Below are 19,804 nucleotides of genomic sequence, written 5' to 3'. Positions count from 1 at the left end.
AAGATTTCCTTAAATGGAAATATTTCCTAAACTTTTCACTTAAGATGCAAGGAATCACTACAGTCGTTCTTAGTTTGCCTTTACCTTGGATCGTCTTTTCAAAGTAGGGAAGTATATAAACGACCTTACAACAAATTCTAACTTAAGAACGAGCACATTTTATTCAGTTTTACTTGTGTTTAAACGATATATTCGAAATTAACAATCATATCGTTTAAAAGTTTTATATTTATACACGACGTTAGATTCATGTACTAAAATTTCGTAGTCATTTTAAACTACTTTATTTCTTGTGTCTTCCTAAACGTATATACGTCAAATGAAAACGATGTTGTTTGATGTGTGAAATATTTACCATGTTTAATTAAGACTGGAATACAGTTAAGAAAAATCTCTAAGATGTACACATAATTTGTTAAATGTCAAAAATATCAATTGTATTTCAGTCAACAGGGCAACACCATATGCTTCTTGTTTTATATGCATGCTTAAGAGCAATACTCAATTGCAATAATTGGCTGTATATTTATTTTCTTTCTCAAATTCTTGTCGTGTACATGAAACACACATTTAATATTTACTATGGAAGGTCAATGCTATTCTTAGGCATTCTTATTTTTCTTTTTTACATAATGTTCTTGACTACACTTCCAATATCATCTTCCAGTGAATTATTTTTACCGCCGGTGCCTTGCAAATTTCGAAAAAAGTTGACTTGTGGAAAAAACAAAATCATGCCAAAACATCTAACATAATGGGAAATTTATATGTTTTAACTTTTGTGATCATACACTATGCTGTGAAAGAGCAAGTCCTGTCAAGATTTTGTTTATCTTTCAAGAAATTCATTGCTTTTCTTATTAACGTAATCTGAATTTATCAAATTGGAAAAAAATATAAAACTTTGGGAAAAATAGTATTTCGCAAGAGACTTTAAGAGAGATGAAGTGTGTTTGGTATGAGGATGTGTAACTTGTCAAGTGAGCTTGCTCTTTATTCTGGGTAAAGTGGGCAAACGAAGAAAAGTGCTATGTGCCTTTAATTTTCCCGCACAGGCAACATTTATAATCTACACCATTTTTCAGCGAATAAGTGCTACTTAAGAAAGCTGAATGCATGCGTAGCCTTACATGGTGCCAACTCGACTTTCGATATTTTTCGTAATAAAACTGAGGAAAAGTTATGTTGGTTTTGTTCAGATTGGGTTTTAACGCTGGAATGAGTAGGGCTGATCGAGTTTCGTCATGTAGGGCATTTCACGAAGAGATAGTAAAAGGAAGACAATAGTGTGACTGTAGCTAAGCGAATAGCTGTAGCGGATATTTCTCGAGTTACGAAGATGATATGTTGTTTTATCTCCAACAAGGAAGGGTACTATTGACAACAAGTGGTGCGGAGTCATTAAAACAATCATCATGTAAAATAAGACGAGCTTTTGTTCGCGTATTCTGTCCCTTAGTGGTTCTAGGGCAATTCCGATGTATATGTAGTGTGCGTGTACAAAGACGAAACCCCTCAACTTCGGAGTTCGAATCTATTTATTTACGTTGTCGAATGAAATCTAAAACATATAATAAAACATATAAAAGTATATGTTAATCATATGATTAATACCACAAAATACAAAGACAATGGAAGTGATCGGTCAATATATCAAGGGAGACTTCGCGGTTAATACATAAAACATTCTAAGAACTATGAGTAATAAACTTACCAGGCACGTCTAAATAATAATTAATATGAATGAATATTTCAGCTCAAAGATAAGAGCGAATATTAAATAAGTAAGATATTTCAGCTCAAGATAAGAGCGAATAAGTAACAACTGTTACAATTGAAATCTTGACTTGCGTCGATGATTTCAGAACGGAATGATATATGTGATATATAAATAAGGGCGTGTGCAATGAAGCGGGAAAAAGGGGAAAAGGCATTATGAACCAATCAATCACTCTATAAATTTAGACAAACTCGCATAACCAGTATTCACGCTCTGACGCACTCGGACATAGACGGACATTGACGGACATAGACGGACAGTAACGCACAGAGGACAATAACACGTAGCACAACACTAAACACGACGATACACAAACAATACAAAACGATATACGATATAGAACCATACCAAACACACAAACTAATAAAATACTGAAATATGCACATTGCTGCATACTCCCCCCATGGTTGGAATGTACCCTACATTCAGGAAACATACCTTTCGGGTAAAAAAAGTAAATAACTTTATCTCAAGGAAATGAAATATGATGGATATCAATATTAAGTGTCAACGATAGTGTATTCAAATAATATTACGAGTAGAATAAAATCTCATAATGTAAACCAAAGGCTTAAGTATTGTATATAAAAAATAAGACAAAGGATGTGGCAAATAGAATAGAGTATATCTCAAACAGATACACTGTTAATACATATATGTCACAAAGGGCAGCAGTCGCTTCGCAATGAAAATGCCTGTAACGCAATATGAATATTATAATGGTAAAACCATAGTACACTGCGCTATAATAATAAAACTACTAATACTGTTGTGAAAACTACCTGAAATGCTATAATGAGAGCAGTACAACATACATAAGCCTACTCAATCTACTTAGTCTCAAACAAAGAATTCAGCTGTTTGCTGATAAGCCCACTCGCCATACCTATCAGGCGGACGTTTAGTACGTCGCGGCCTGGGCACGGGTATGGGAGTAACAGGACTCGGACTAAGTCTAGAAATAACTGGATCAGGAGTACGTAAGGACGGGACAGGACTGGGCGTAGGTGGAGGACAATATGAGGGGTATGGACAGGGAGGACGGGGCTAAAGAATTGACGTGTGGCCGGTTGAGAAGGACTGAAACGACGGAGACCTCGACGCTGAGGGATGATATAGACAGCGGAGGAACTTGACTCATCCGAGCTAGTGTCGCCATCATACTCCTTGTCACAGGGGCTGCTCTGGTCCTCGGTCTGGCTTTTGGGACAGGTTGAGGTGCAGGTGACTCCTCGTCAGTGGGAATTGACTGAAAAGGGAGAAGCAGGTCCGTTGCCGGACTCCAGGCGAACATTGTACACCGGCTGACCATCGTACGGAACGTCTACGATAACGTAGGGGCTACGTTCCCATCGGATGGCGAGCTTCTGCCTTCCCTGGAGGTTGACATTCCTGACCAAAACGATATCACCAACGACAAGCTTATTCTCGTGAACACGACGGTCATAGTGGGCCTTGTTCTGGCTGGCTCGCTTTTGTGCGGCCTCTCTGGCAACCTTGTATGCATAGTGCATACGTTTCTGTAACCTTGCGGCGTAGCTGGAATAATTAGAGTCAGCAAGGTTACCCGGACTGGTGCCCATAAAAGCGTCAGACAAACGGGGATGCCAGCCGAACATCAGGAAATGTGGGGAAAACCTGTAGAAGAACTTTTAGTTGCGTTGTAAGCTTGAACAAGGGCTGGAAGGTAATCTTTCCAGTTGGCCTTAAGATCATCGTTATGCGTGCCAAGCATACGTAAAAGAGTGCGATTGAAACGTTCCGCAGAAGGATTACCCGTAGGGTGAAAAGGTGTAGTGCACGTTTTGTGGACATTCGCAATAGTACATAACTCCTTAATAACCTTGGACTCAAAATTACGCCCTTGATCAGAATGCAATTGCTCGGGAAAACTGTAATGCACAATAAAGTGCTCATATAGGGCCTTGGCGGTGGTAGTCGCCTTTTGGTTGCGACGGAATCGCCTTAGCATAACGAGTGAAGTGGTCCGTTATGACAAGGACATCCTCGTACCCACCCTTGGACCTCTCGAGCTTCAAGAAATCCATGCATACAAGCTGCATCGGTCGTGTGGTGTTGATGGGTACGAGTTCTGCGCGCGGTACCACAGGCGTCTTCCTACAGACACAAGATAGACAGGAAGAAACATGATCCTTAATAAAGGATTCCATACCAGGCCAAAAGAAGCGTTGGCGGGCGAGCCATAGAGTCTTGTCGCGCCAGGATGACCGACATCATGGTGGATACCACGAAAAGCAACAGATCTGTAAGCAGCAGGAACAACTAACTGACGGACCTGCTCACCATCCACGGTAGCGGTTCTGTAAAGTATACCATTATCAAGAGAAAGAGATGAAAGTCACGGAGTAGACAACGGACTTCTCGAGACAACTCCTCCCCCTCGGCCGAGAACCGGACCGCAGGATGGAAACAACTCTGGAAACATCAGCATCCTTGGCCTGCTCCTGCACCCAATCGACAGGATTAACTGGGACAGTATCTGAAAAAATATCATCTCCAAGGACTGCGTCACTATCACAAGAAAGACTCTCAACAGCAGCAAAAGAAGTAGTAGCTGCCAGACAAATAGCTTTGACAGCTTCAGAAAACATCTGTGGCTTACGACTCAAACCATCACAGTCGTTATTAGATTTGCCGGACTTGTAAACAATATCGAAGTTGTACGCAGACAAGGCCGCCACCCAGCGGTGACCTGTCGCGTCAAGCTTCGCAGACGACAAGTCATATGGATTGTTGTCCGTGAAAACAGTGAAGGTGTTACCAAACAAATAGTCGTGGAACTTGTCGGTGACAGCCCATTTGAGCGCGAGGAATTCTAGCTTATGAGCGGGTAATTCCGCTCACCTGCCCGAAGACCTCGGCTCGCATAAGCAATCACCTTCTCCTCGCCTTCCTGCTCCTGTAAAAGAACTGCGCCTAAACCGGTCCCACACGCGTCTGTATGGACGATGAAGGGTTTACTGAAGTCAGCGAAAGCTAGGACGGGAGAAGAAGTAAGTTTAGTCTTTAAAAGATCAAAAGAATGTTGCTGGGCGTCGGACCAGGACCACGGGGCTGGGGAATTTCTTTTAGATTTCCTAGACTTCTTAGAGACTTGGTGGAACCGTGCCCTTCGAGGAGTTGGTTAAGGGGATGGGCTATCTTAGAGTAACCCTGTATAAACCTACGGTAGAAACCAGCAGTCCCTAAAAAACTACGCAACTCCTGGACATTCTTAGGGACGGGCCAATCAGAAATTGCAGATGTCTTGTCCGGGTCAGTGGAAATACCATTGGCCGAGATAACATGGCCAAGGTAGGTAACTGACGACTTAAAGCGTTTTAGTTTAAGACCATGAGAATGGAGGCGTTGAAAAACAGATTCGAGACGGGACAAATGTTCTTCGAAAGAGTCAGAGAAGATAAGGATATCGTCAATGAAAACAAGACATTCTCTGAGGTTTAAATCGCCCATACATTTCTCCATAAGACGCTGAAATGTAGCGCCACTGTTCGTCAGACCGAAAGGCATTCGGTTGCACTCAAAGAAGCCAAGATTGCCTACAGAAAATGCGGTCTTGTGCTTGTCTTCTTCTTCCATTTCGACTTGCCAGTAACCTGTAAGTCTTGGAGAAGAACTTGGAACCTACCAAAGTGTCGACGGTATCATCGAACCTTGGCAGCATATAGGCGTCCTTACGTGTCCTGGAATTCAACATACGGAAATCCAGAAAAAACGCAATGAGCCGTCTTTCTTTCGCACAAGAACTACATTAGAGGAGTACGGGCTATCACTTTCGCGAATCGCACCGCAGTCAAGCATATCTTTAAGATGCTGACGTACCTCCTCATACATTCCTGGTGGAATCTTGCGGTATGGTTGCTTAAAGGGCGTGTCATTGGTAAGAACTATCTTATGTTTGACGATATTGGAACAGCCAAGATCAGTAGGGCCGGTAGAAAAGATATGACGCCAATTACCAAGTACTTGGCGAACCCGCAGAATCTGATCTGGTGACAAGTTATCGATGTCGATTTTGACACCAAGATCGTCAACTGGGTCAAGACTAGAAGAAGAAGAAGAGGAAGAAGGAAGTGAAGAAGCAAGATTATCAACGACCTTGACCTCGTCTACAACACATATGTCTGACTTTGGCCGGATAAAGACGGGTTTGGCAGTCATGTTGCACAACCTAACAGGGACCTTGACATAATTACCATGGTGAGGGGCCTTCAAAACATGGGGTCTAACAAGGTATGGGCTATCAGGAGAAATGTTCTCAGTAACAATCTTCTGAACATCATGTTTAAGACCTCTGGCAATTCCGTTAAGGGTAACAGACTCATAAGGACCAAGTTCTACAGTATGCTCATTAGTAGACTTTACTGTAATAGGTTCACAGACTAGGGCATCAAAAAATGATTGCCAAGAATCAGGTAATGGACGGGCGGGTGCCACAGACGCTGACTTACAACGTCTAATGATATTGGTGCCCACAATCACCGGATGACTGCCAGTGTCGGGAACTACAAGTACTGGAACATCAAGTTCAAAATTCAAATCAGGAACAGCCAGAGTGATTTCAATATACCCAAAAATGGCAAGTTTGTTACCATTGGCAACAGTAACATTTATGTCGATATTCAAATCAGACAATTCCTTCAAAGGAGGCTTACTAGGCAAAGACCTAAAGAAAGTATCACTAATAGTGTGACCATGGAACCACTGTCTATCAGACCTATAGTAGGAACTGAATCAACGACAACATTGGATGTATTGGACGCACCAACAATCAGAAACACTAACAGACTGGCCGAAAACGGCGCCAACCCCTGGGTGGCCACTGGCAGGGGCGGCTAAAAGTTTGGGTGACTAGGGGACTGACCAAAAGAAGAATGGCGGCCACCACCTCTACCACGCGAGAACCACGGTTACCACCAGAGTATACATTGGGTGTCGGAGGGCCGTAACCATGCGGTCTGGGAGGTGCCGCCTGGGAAGGGGAAAACAAAGGAGGAATGTATTGGGGTGGGGGTACACTAACATCAGGCGAAAGTGTGAGAGTGTCTAGGCGCTGTAAAATAGTGGAAAACTTTTTATCAACACCAGACTGGACAGAAGATATCCGGGAATTGAGCCGTTGCTCTAAGTCAGAAAGCTTCTTATCAAAGTTGGGGTGCTGAGAACTGGGGGCATAGATTGCTGTTGGCTAGAAGCATGGGGGGATTTGGACTTTGGTAAAGAAAGGGACAGCTCTTTATCAACCTGGACATCCCGGAGAAACGCGTCATAATCTGCTGCTGCGTCTAACTTGTGGCGTGTGTTTGTGCGCAACATCTCTGTGCGCAAACCAGACCATAGTCTTTCGCAAAGCAGTTCGTTACGATTTGTCAATGGGTATGCGGCCGCTGTCAAAAGCTTGCGTCAAAGCCGACTCGAGCCGACAACCAAAAGATGTGACAGACTCATCTGGTCTTTGAGCCAAATTGAAAAACTCCTTCATAGATAAAGACTTTTGAGAAGGTTCGCCATAATTCACTTCAAGCTTCCGGAGTACCGTGTCTACTGTAATATTTTCACCAAGTGAAACTAGTAAACGACGAGCTGTACCCCGTAATGAAGACCTGATAGCTTGCAGCACTAAGGAAGAAGACAAAGAAGCGTCTTTCCTCAGACACCGCACCTCATGGCGCCACTCATAAAAATTGATCTCTGACTTAGGCGTAGGATCATCACCAGAGAACGGTGGGATCTTCGGTGCCTTAGTCGCCATAGAAGAAGAAGGTGTAAAAGCAAAATGAGATGGGGGCGTGGAAGGCTGGGTCAAAAGGGACATCAATGGTTGGGGCTTTGGCTTGACATTAGAACCTGAAAGAGGTTTGGGCTTAACATCAAAAATGGGTGGGGCAAGCTTAGGTGTAATTATACTTGCTGGACAGTAACTGTAACATTTCAGCTTCAGATGGGTATGACATATCACCACAACTGCACCAAGCTTCTCCTCGGACATGGGGGCTTCTTCGTCACTCATGGTGACAGAAAGCAACAACAACAGAAGGTATAACAAACCCAGAATGAAGAAATGATGTACAGAAAATACAGTAGAAAAGAAAGGGCAAATAAAACAAAATAAATTAATAAAACAGAAAGCGGCTATGATCCACTACACTGTGTGTGACTATGAGTGTATTAGTGATCACAATGTGCTATGCTCACCAGTGAATTATTAATAAATGCCAATGTATATCTTCAATTAAAAAAAATATATCAACGGATGTGTAAAACTATATGTGTACTGTATGTGTAATTAAATTTTAATGTGTGTAAATTAAGTCTAATTAATTATGATGAAAATAAATTTCAAAGTTGATTTATTGAAATAAAAAATTGAACTTATCCTATTGATGTATGTGAATGTTAAACTTTAATTCAAATGACAAATAAATTAATTTAATTAAATTTATGAAATTAAATGTAAAGGCCAAAGACAAAGCAAAGGACAGATCCGTTAAAAAGTATAATAATACAAGTGATAAGTTTAATGGCCGGGGACCAGTCTAATTTACAAGTTCAAGGTCAAACAGGGTCAAAAGGTGTTCCCTAAATATTTTAATACAAAGTATATTTACATAACTATTTCTACTTAAGCTATGACACAGCTACCATAAATACACCTGGTTTAGCTATATCACACAGTTACTATGAACAATAAATAATTAAAGTACTCAATTGTGTGTGAGCAAAACTTAATAAATGATTTCAGAATCTCAAATTAATCAAAACTGTGAGATCACACTCTGAAATGTAAATAATCACAGGGAAACTGGAAATAAAGTAGGAAAATTATATGAAAAAGGGCAAATATTTATAACCTAGTCTGACAGGTCAAAATATGAAACATATAATGTACAAAGAACACAGAAACAAAGAACACAGAAACACAAAAAACAAATAAACAAACAACTATGCAAATGAATACAGTAACTTGCCCACACTTAACCGGTCACGCAAGGGGAAATTTGGATGGGTTAAAGCAGGGGTAATGTGTATATGTGTAGTTTAATTTATATGTGTAATATTGTGAAGGATGGAAAACACAATAATAAATACACTTAAGTTTTCTAATGATAAATATGATCTAAATGAAATGACTGACAAAGAACAAAATGACAGTAACAATTTCAAGCAAAACGGACAAAATCAATACTAAATGAAATGAAGTAAACGAAAAATATATGTACTCTTACCGTAAATAAAGCAATAAATCCAAAAAGTAATCCAAAAATCTAGGTCACGCTATTTTCACTTTATAAATGTCAACTAACCGGTTTACTCAAAAGGAATAAATAGTTACAGCCAAAATATCAAAAACTTACCAAGTTATGTATAAAATAAGGGTACTCACGGTTCAACGAAAAAAATCACACCACAAAAAAAATACAATCCACAATTACAAATAACACATATATCACAGAAAAAAACACAGAAATCCATAAGCGGTGCTCCTCTTCTGTCACGTGACACGCGATCAGCTGATAACTGTCAAATTTGACAGATAAATAAAACAGGATAAGAGTCTCTCCCGAAATATACTAGACGATCAGGGAGGATTGGTGGGGGAAAAGACTGGGGGGTATATTGCACGATCAGGGAGGATGGGTGGGGAAAGGGACGGGAGGTATACCAATACGGAGGTGCCGGCGGATCTGCTGGACTTCTCAACCTCTTCTGGGCGTCAAAACGCAGACAAAATCCCTTCAACGTCTGGTCTGGAGACACGACGGCCTGGCTCTGGACTAAGCCAACCTCGATCGGGGAGCCATTTGTAGTGTGGGTGTACAAAGACGAAACCACTCAACTTCGGAGTTCGAATATATTTATTTACGTTGTCGAATGAAATCTAAAACATATAATAAAACATATAAAAGTATATGTTAATCATATGATTAATACCACAAAATACAAAGACAATGGAAAGTGATCGGTCAATATATCAAGGGAGACTTCGCGGTTAGATACATAAAACATTCTAAGAACTATGAGTAATAAACTTACCAGACACGTCTAAATAATAATTATATATGAAAGAATATTTCAGCTCAAAGATAAGAGCGAATATTAAATAAGTAAGAATATTTCAGCTCTAAGATAAGAGCGAATATAGTAACAACTGTTACAATTGCAATCTTGACTTACGTCGATGGTGATTTAGAACGGAATGATATATGTGCATATATAAATAAGGGCGTGTGCAATGAAGCGGGAAAAAGGGGAAAAGGCATTATGAACCAATCAATCACTCTATAAATTTGGACAAACTCCCATAACCAGTATTCACGCTCTGACGCACTCGGACATAGACGGACATTGACGGACATAGACGGACAGTAACGCAAAGAGGACAATAACCACGTAGCACAACACTTAACACGACGATACACAAACAATACAAAACAATACACGATATAGAACCATACCAAACACACAAACTGATAAAATACTGAAATATGCACCTTGCTACATATAGATTGTTTAAAGGTTCACAATATGTTGCACCGGAAAAAATATACAGCTTCGCGTTGAATTTTCTCAAATTCCTTTTTAAACTGATTCAAAACGCACTTAATTTCGAAGGATTCAAAATGATTCCTCGTCGACCGTTCTATAACTTTAACCTATATGGCATACATTCAATATTAAAGAAAGAACTTCGATGATTTGAAATTTGATACTGATAGCAAAAGGTTTATAACATATGATGTGTGTTTCTCTCACTATGTTTAATTCCATTGCTGATATAAATATTAGAGATATTTAGGGCACTAAATCATACTGTTTCTTGGTCAAGAGCCAAAATTATCACGTGTTCAATAATTGTGAATTAATTCTGAATGTGTAAAGTAATCAATTTCGATTACATAAAATATATGAATATTAGAGAAAGACAATTTCTTAAAGAAATGGATAGTTTACAGCTCAAGGTTACCGTAATGCGTAAACGCTTGTGTATAAAATGAACTGGGAACACATTATCTTTTAACTAACAAATTGTTATTCGAAAAGTGTTAAAAATGTGAGTAAAATCACACAGCTCAATGAAAATAAATAGTTGACTTTACATTTTGAAAAAGGATAAAATGGTCGAAAACATTCCCAGCAATAAATCATTACTCAGAGGTCAAAAAATGTCACAACATTGCATACATGTCGTACCTATATTAGACAAACATTTGTCGTTTTGCAACCTTATACAAGTTCACATAAAGAACAATTTAAAGACCTATACTACATATTACCTGAAGACATAATCCACATTTCATGCCTTTCCTAGAAACAAACATTTTAGTGTTAAAAGCTTTATTTGCAATGCATGGCATTTGAAACAATAATTTCGATGAAAAGAAGCATTTAATTTTTACGCCGAAAATGTGGAAAAATCACAAAAATATAAATTAATAAACAAAAGTTGATTGTTATCGTATCTGGATCATAAGGACGAAATTTTTTCAAATGTGAAGTAAGTTAATTCGGCAGACAGTGTAACAGACGGCGTAACACAACACATGTAACAACCTAACACAGTCTGTATTTCAGTGCGAAATATATTTAAAATAATTACATTTGTAGGGAAATCATAGAAAATTTCTGTTCGTGTTGTAGGAAAATATAATGTAACATCTAAATAGTCAACTACAAATATCTTTAGTGAAGCGTTAATTTCATCTTCTGTATATGAATGAATTTTGGTTGGGCTCATCCAAAATACACTTGATAACAATGATGAACTGTATATGTTCAGGTTAACAATAAATGTTCTGTTATGTTCTGTTCTGTTCACATCTATTCTGATAAACAATAGTATTGGGTATGATTCAAATGTAAGAGATAGAAAGTACAAATGGTTGGAAACGCATAAAATGAACATAGCTTCATTTGGATAGGACAGGCACTGATCAGGTGTGACGTAACAGCCACAGAACTCTCTAAGTGTTCACTTAAACTGTTGGAAGTCTTTAAGTTATTAAACAACAACCGTTCGAATGTCAGTTCTTTATTGTTCCACGTTCTTTCTAAGTATAATAATCAGTATATAATACAGCATGACATTTAAGGTAATCCCACATCCTAACTGCCGTCCATTAAGGACCCAAGGCCGCGTTCCTTGCCTTGCCTAACCCAACTCTCTTTTCACATCCCAAATCATCTCTCTTATACTAATTTGTTGTCTACATATGACAGCTTTACAACCACAGGAATACACGTTTTTGTAATTAACATGACCATTTTGTACATTTGTACCAGGTCGGCTGTCAACCATCTCCATATTCAAATGACAATCAAATATGCCCTACATTACTAAACATACAGTATGTTGACACATATACATTTAATTAAATCTTAATTATATCTTAAATATAACTTTGATAAAAGTATTACGGTATTACGTCACATTGGTCTATTAGAAAGAATATTTGTTATTTATTATTGATAACTGCAATTACGTTTTCTCTATAGCGTCTTAGATTGGATAACAATTTTTATCAGTTTTAGGTATTTTGAACTAACAGTGTAGAATTCAATCAAGGCTACGTATTGCTTTATGTTTATCGTTGGTTGTATTTTCAGGCAGTTCCGATGAATAAACGCCAATAATATGTTTAATGAGTAATTATTGACTTTTACTATATTCAATCATATGTGATTGTAATCTTAATATAACTGCTGGGTTGGGACTAGAGTTAGGTTTAGTGTAAATGTGTATGCATAAACATACCTAAACTATCAAATATTGGGACATTTAACGATTTTATTTACAAAATCAAATTCCATGTATTTCAAGCTCTATATTTGATGGATACCACTTAGTTTCATGTTACAGAAGAGTCACAGATGAAACATATTTGAAAGGTCGCTATTAAGAGTACTTTGCAAGATCTCTTTCTTTGTTATTGAATAAACCTTATATAGCTTCATGTTACAGAAGAATCACCGATGAAACATATTTAATAGGTCTTAATCAAGAGTAACTTGCAAGATCTCTTTATTTGTTATTGAATGTACCTTATTTAGATTCATGTTACAGAAGGTTCACCGATTAAATATATTAAATTGATCGTTATTTAGAGTACTTTCCAAGATCGCTTTCTTTGATATGGAACTCCATCTTTATAGTTTTATGTAACAGAAGGGTTTGCGGTAAACCATATCTAATATCTGGTTTTCAAGTCTGGTTTGGATAAGTAAGAACAGTTACTCAGGCTCAATTCACTCATTTGGAAATATTTGTAAGGCTGATTATTAAGTTTGTACAGTTGATTATATTTTTTACAACAGGTTAGACTTCATACCTAATGTTAAAATAATTATGTTGACATTTTTGTTCTGTTGGTGATTGTTTTAACCTTTTTATTGCCCCAATAAAGGCCGCAGCTGTTCTGTTGTTCATTGAGTTTTGTGATTTTACTCACATACTTAATACTTTTTAAAAAACAATTTGATACTTTACATAGTATGTGTTCCCAGTTCATTTCTTACAAAAGCGTTTACGCATTCCCGTCACATATAGCTGTAAAAAATCCAATTATTTTAGGATATGTATTTTGCAGATATTTCTTATTATATTATATTCGAGTGATGTTATCAACTACAAGGTATTGGCACTAATCGTATACGAAGAAAGGTTTAGCAATGATACAGTTAAAAACGAACCTGTCATTTAAAAAAAAGGTACGATAATAACTAAAAACTAATTCAACACATTTAACGGGTGACCAAAGCAATCTTTGACAAAATAATATAACAAAAAAAATCCAATTAGTCTTAGATTAAATTTGGCCAGCAAATTTCTACTTACGTTAACGGCACCAAAATGAAAAACATATACAAATCCAAATGAAATGTAACTATGGTAGACTTGAAACTTGTATGCTTCAAATGGTAGCAAAGTTTGCTCCAAAAATATTAGCTCCACTAGCTACGGGTAATGGAAATGGTATAATATTTAGTTCAGCATTGGAAGACAATGTAATTTTTAATCAAAACAAAAAAATAAACATAAATTATGACAAATGCTGTTCCATATCTCACCAAGGGACCACGTAGTTCTCTTACTAAATCAAACGGTAACATTTCACTTAGATTATTATCTCTATGGCAAAATGAAGTGCCTTTTTACAACTTTTGTGGGCATTAGCGGTACCCATACCAGCACAAATATATTTAGTAAAGGATTCAGGTGGATCGTAGTAGCGGATTGCAAGTGCATATTGGTCGAAATTTACAAGTAGATTCGCACATAAGACGATCGAATAAGTTCACGGATAACCTTTTTTATCTAAAACTATTCCAATCTCTAACTTTGAAAATATTGTATGGGTAACGCAGCTAGGAATGAATCATTTTAAGGGTGTACTAGTATACAGTTAAGACAAATTTATAAAAAAAATAAGGATAATATTTAAGATAAAAATGAATGTCTGATCTCAAATGACGAAATACTGGAAATTTACACTATGATGCTGCATAATTTCTCACTTTATTTTGATACGTTTGGGTAACCTCCATCTAACAAAGTGCATGCTTCCCCTCAAATACAGCCTATTAAATGTCACAGAATGCCGTGAGTACTTAAGAAGCTTCAGGGACGTTATTTTTACTATGACATTCTCTACAAAGAATTAAAATCAATTAACCCATACAAAGAATGACGAAATTATCGTAACATGTACAAACATTTCAGATATTCAGTTTACTATCAATGGACAATAACGTAAATAAGTGTTAATAGTTGTTGATAGATGTCAATTAAGACTAAGGATAGTGTAGTTATGACAAAGTCAAGATTAAGTAATCTTGATAATAAATATATTGCTAGTATTTCTTTATGGTTTTTTTTGTAAATGTTTGCTACAATGTCATAACTGGAAAGAAAAGAGTTTCTTCTAAAGAAACAAAGATCTGCAGCAAAACATAAATAATAAAAAACGTAACATTTAACTAAAACAAGGAGCTAGTATTGAGCTATGTATGTTTCTGTAGCTTTTTGCATATATATTGATATGTAAGCAAGCTATTTAAACCTGATACATAGAAATTAGACATGTAATGCAGTAAAAATAGAAGATTGGGGTGAAATCAGTTAATAATGTAGAAGAACAGGAACATCTCAAAACAAAAAGGAAACAATCGTCTTAACAGTTTAATCGATCAAAATAGGAAAATGGAACTTGATCAATTGACATTCCTCAACAAGTTAGTCAAAATAAATGTATTGCTAAAACAATGACAGCGTTGTATAAAATGAAGGAGTTGATTCTAGTTTTATTACTTAAAGTAAATTAAGATTTAATACACATAATATTTACTCAAAAGTATACAACGATTTGTTTACACAACTCGCCTAAATGGAACCACAGAAAAGAAGTAAAAAATTATATAATTAAAGGTGGATGTGGAACAAAAAAATACGATCATCCTGACTTTCGAAAAATAATCATAGTATCAAAAACTGTCTGAAATAAAAGACCACATACAATTAACAAGGGAAACTGAATCAAAGATGAATTACTAAAGTTGTGGGCAATTACCGGGGGATGAACAGCAAAAACGTTACATATTTTGATAATATATAATGATAGTATATTGCATCAAAGAGAAAATGTTATCCACCCATTCAATCCTAAGTGTGCATTTACTAAACATAACAGATTGATGGAACAGTCGACATATGCTTTTTGTGGAATACCTTAAACTAAGTTTGATCATAGTAAATAATAAAGGCAGTCATAAAGGTAATGCTAAAGATGTAAAATATACATTCATTGGGCGATGTTGCCATTTCTTCCACCCAAAGGATACAACTCCCAAGTACTGAGTACCAGGTAATCCATTGGATAGTAGGCAACCAGTTAATGACATGGATGACATATATGAACTGCACGACCATTGTTATGACAATGACCCAAATTATCAATTATTTTGTGATAAACAATGTTATATGAATTAAAACTATGTTAGAAGTGTCATTTTTAGGAAATCGCTGTATCGTGGTTCGGAGCGTGATCGAATACCAAATAAATCAAACTATGGTTATAAAGCAATAAGTTCGGCTGAGGCTTTGGTTGCAAATACAAAGAAACTAACGCTGCAGCAATCAAAACCAAGAAAAGATTACTCGGAAATGTGTAGATACTGCGCAAAACATCACTGGAGTGACGAGTGTCTCCAGTACCGGACATTCAGTGCGCGTAAACAAGTGCTTAAGGAGAGTTGTTTTAGATGCTTAAAGGTTGGACATAAAACAGCAGAGTGTAAGAAGAACAAAGTGTGTGTCTATTGTGGGGAGAGAAACAGCCACCATAGAAGTCTATGTCCAAAGCGCTTCAAGAGTTCTGAATCTAGTGTTCATTTAACGGAAGAGTTGCCAATGACACAAAAAAGTGATATTCCAGAGGAAAACGTTCTTGTCTCTTCAGGAGAAATAGTACTAATGCAAACGGCGAAAACGGAAGTTAAAGCTGCAATGGAGGAAATGGGAGGAAATGGAATTCGACTAATATGGAACTCAATGGTTGTTAAGGAATTTATTACTTGCCGTGGATGAAATCTGCAAAAAAGTGATGTCAGAAATACAGGTATGACTCAAAATTTAACAAATGTCTTTTGAAAATATGCGTTTATAAATATATGTTACTTAGAACAGTTTCGCGGTCTAAATTGACGAAAACCTAATACTCGCTTCACAACGAAACTGTTCTATTTGACATTAGATTTTTACAGAATGGTTTAATTTGTATTTCCACTATTTAAAGATACTTAATAATTTTATACACGAAATAGTAATGAATATAAGTCACTTCAAGACAAAAGCAGCAGATAACTACTTTAAGAAATATATCTTACTGCGAAACTGTCCTCTTTGAAAATTTCAAAGTAACCTCCATTCGTCAAAAAGAGATTGTTTTAACCAGATTAAATGCCTATGATATGAATATCTTTAAACTCAAACTATTTTTCAAAATTGAATATTTTTATGAAAATCTACAGAAACCATCTCAGTATCCGAAAGTTTAAACATACAACTTAAAAACTGAAGTAAATATTTGAAATAAAAAATAAATCACACCAATATAGCAAGATTTATAGGGAAAACATATACATTTTAAGAAACATTTTTCCTTAGTTAAATAAACAAATAGTATGAAATAAGTAATATATCCCCAAACAAGAAACAGTTTTGGTCATGGAAAAAACATGTGCATCATATCATTACCTCAGATAATGGTTTTAAAGTAAACTCTGAAGTATAAACCTTTTTGTAATTAAGACAACAGCATCTTTTACTATTGATATTCATGCAAAAAGCTATAGAAACAAGCTCAGTAGCAAAAAGTTTAAACATAAACACGGTTTAATGGCACTAGGTATCCGCCAAAGACATTTGACAAAAAATCACAAGCAAAAAACATGGAAGAACAGCACAAAACTCCACAAGAGCACAGTGAATACATACTATATATAAAAAACTATGTTTATTAAGGATTGTTAGGTACCGCTTTGGAACGGTCAGTAAAATGTAAATTTACTGGGGGTTTAAACCAGTTTAAGTGCACAAACCTCACTCTTATTGAGTCGAATATCTGTACAGTTCTACAAAACAGAACAAACCAAACTTGTGACAACATCAGTTAAAAGCTCTACAATTGTACACATTAGTATGCGATAATGACCAAACCATTGCATTGTCACATAAGTCAGAGCTTACTGAATCTTGTGAAATTTTGTATGAATATCCTGAACTTGATATTCATTCAAATAACTAATCTTCAGCCGATCAGGAACAGTCATATTAATTTATGTGTGTCCATATTATGAACAATATGAAAGTAATTTTGCAAGACACATCTTTAAACTTCGTAAAGTCACAGAAATGAAGAAATAAAGATATTACGAAGCGAGAATGATATGCTACATGCATCTGGCATATGGAAAAGGGTTAAAGATGTCGTAAAAAAAAACTTGCAAACAAATTTACGAATGGAAAGCCCTTTAACATCAAACAATTCAGAAAAACTAAGTTACTTAAGTGGAAACATTTTCAAGTGATGAGTATTAGAGTGATAGTGTATGAATATCCTTATTTAAACCCTCTCATTGCATGTTTATAAAATACAATTTCGATCAGTCATTAATACATGAATACACCCAACTCTAGTTCAATCTGAAAGTCTGTGTCAGGTTTTCTAGTTTCTCTGTCTGTCATTCAAGCTCCTGTGCGCATGCGTTCTGGCTAAAAAATCATTATTCGAGAATTTTCACATGAACCTGGCTCAAATGGCATTTCAATCATCAAATTATGCATTTATACATAGCTTTACATATTTTGCTCAACCGGACAGGATTAATGCGTTTAATGCAGATAGTTTCACAGATATTGTGAAATGCAATACATTTTACCTAAAATGACACTTTTTTAACAAAGCATTCTGATCCCTTTAGGTAAAATATAACTAAGTAATTTTCCTATAGGTTTCAACGCAAAAAGGCAACGCTTCAGATTGGAAAAATAAATGTTTAGCTTTTCACGTTCATGACAAACATTACTTTCCTTAAAATCCAGTTGAAATACAATTGATTTAAACAATAAAAAGCGTGTGTCATGTTTTCCCCATGATCATTCACTTATTTTGAAGTTCACCACCATTAATATTGCAATGAATCTATGTTACATATCGCCGGCAGACAGCAAAGTTCAAGTTCATATGTAATGTTTCAACTATTTATGAAATTGTCCTACATGAGTGCAGGTATTGGACAGTTTGAAAAGTATAATATATATCATTTATGTGCATCGCTCAGAATTCAAACAATCTGAAGTAGCATTCGCAATCTTAAATGTAGAGAAGGCATCCTGGATTATATCTTGGTACTCACATTGCGGAAAAAGGTTGAATATACGGGAAAGAACGGCCCCGTACATCTTGAATATACGGGCGTGTTCGGACCAGTATACCCAACGTGTACGCGACCCGTACACGAATACGTATGCGAAACACCCCGTGTACGCACTTCCGGATATCAATCCCCGTACCCGTTGATATACGGAGTTATCAATGTATATAAAAATTTTTTTTATTTCTTTCACGTATTTTTGAATAAATACATATTTTTGGCATAGAATATTTTGGCAAAAAATATATGTATGGATGAACGAAGCCCGTACACTCGCATGATCGGGATGGATATATGGACCCCGTACATGCAACGTGTACGGGATGAATATACGGACCCCGACATGTAACGTATACGGGATGGATAAACGGACCCCGTACATGCGACGTGTACGGGTTGAATTTACGGACCCCGTACACGCAACGTGTACGGTTTGGATATACGGACCCCGAACACGCAACGTGTATGGGGTGAACATATGAACCCCATAAACGTAACGTGTACGGGATGGATATAGGACTCCGTACATGCAGCGTGTACGGGATGGATATACGGACCCGTACACGCAATATGTACGATATTGGAATACGGAACCCGTACACGGATGAATGTACGGACCTTATACGGGATAGACCTAGGTAGGGTTTGACCGTGTTAGACACGTATGATAAGAAATAACAAATATATGCTGTTTTTTATTAAACATTATTTATAGACATAGGAAAAACTACTATCTTTATCAATTCCTAAGATTTAAAAATGGAATGTTTGAGTAATGTTAAATGTCATTGTAAATCTGCCTTAACATAAGCATTTCATTTGCTCAAAATGTTGTATGATTAAAATTCCACTGTCTTGTCAAACAACAATTTATAAAGGCTGTTAAAACAAACATCAACAAAACATTCCACAACGAATGTGAGTTCCATTCTGCGATATCTTGGCTTCAGGCATTAGGTCAAATTGCAAACGGACGTCAAGTCACTGAAAAAAGAAATTATACATACACAAAAAGCTTAAGGCTTTCAGACATTTGAAATGCAGATTTGATATAATACAGCAATATGGCAAATT

Source organism: Mya arenaria, chromosome 12 (assembly GCF_026914265.1).
Source record: "Mya arenaria isolate MELC-2E11 chromosome 12, ASM2691426v1".
Lineage (NCBI taxonomy): Eukaryota > Metazoa > Mollusca > Bivalvia > Myida > Myidae > Mya > Mya arenaria.
The sequence above is the reverse complement of the archived record's forward strand: the minus strand, read 5'-3'. Positions refer to the sequence as shown.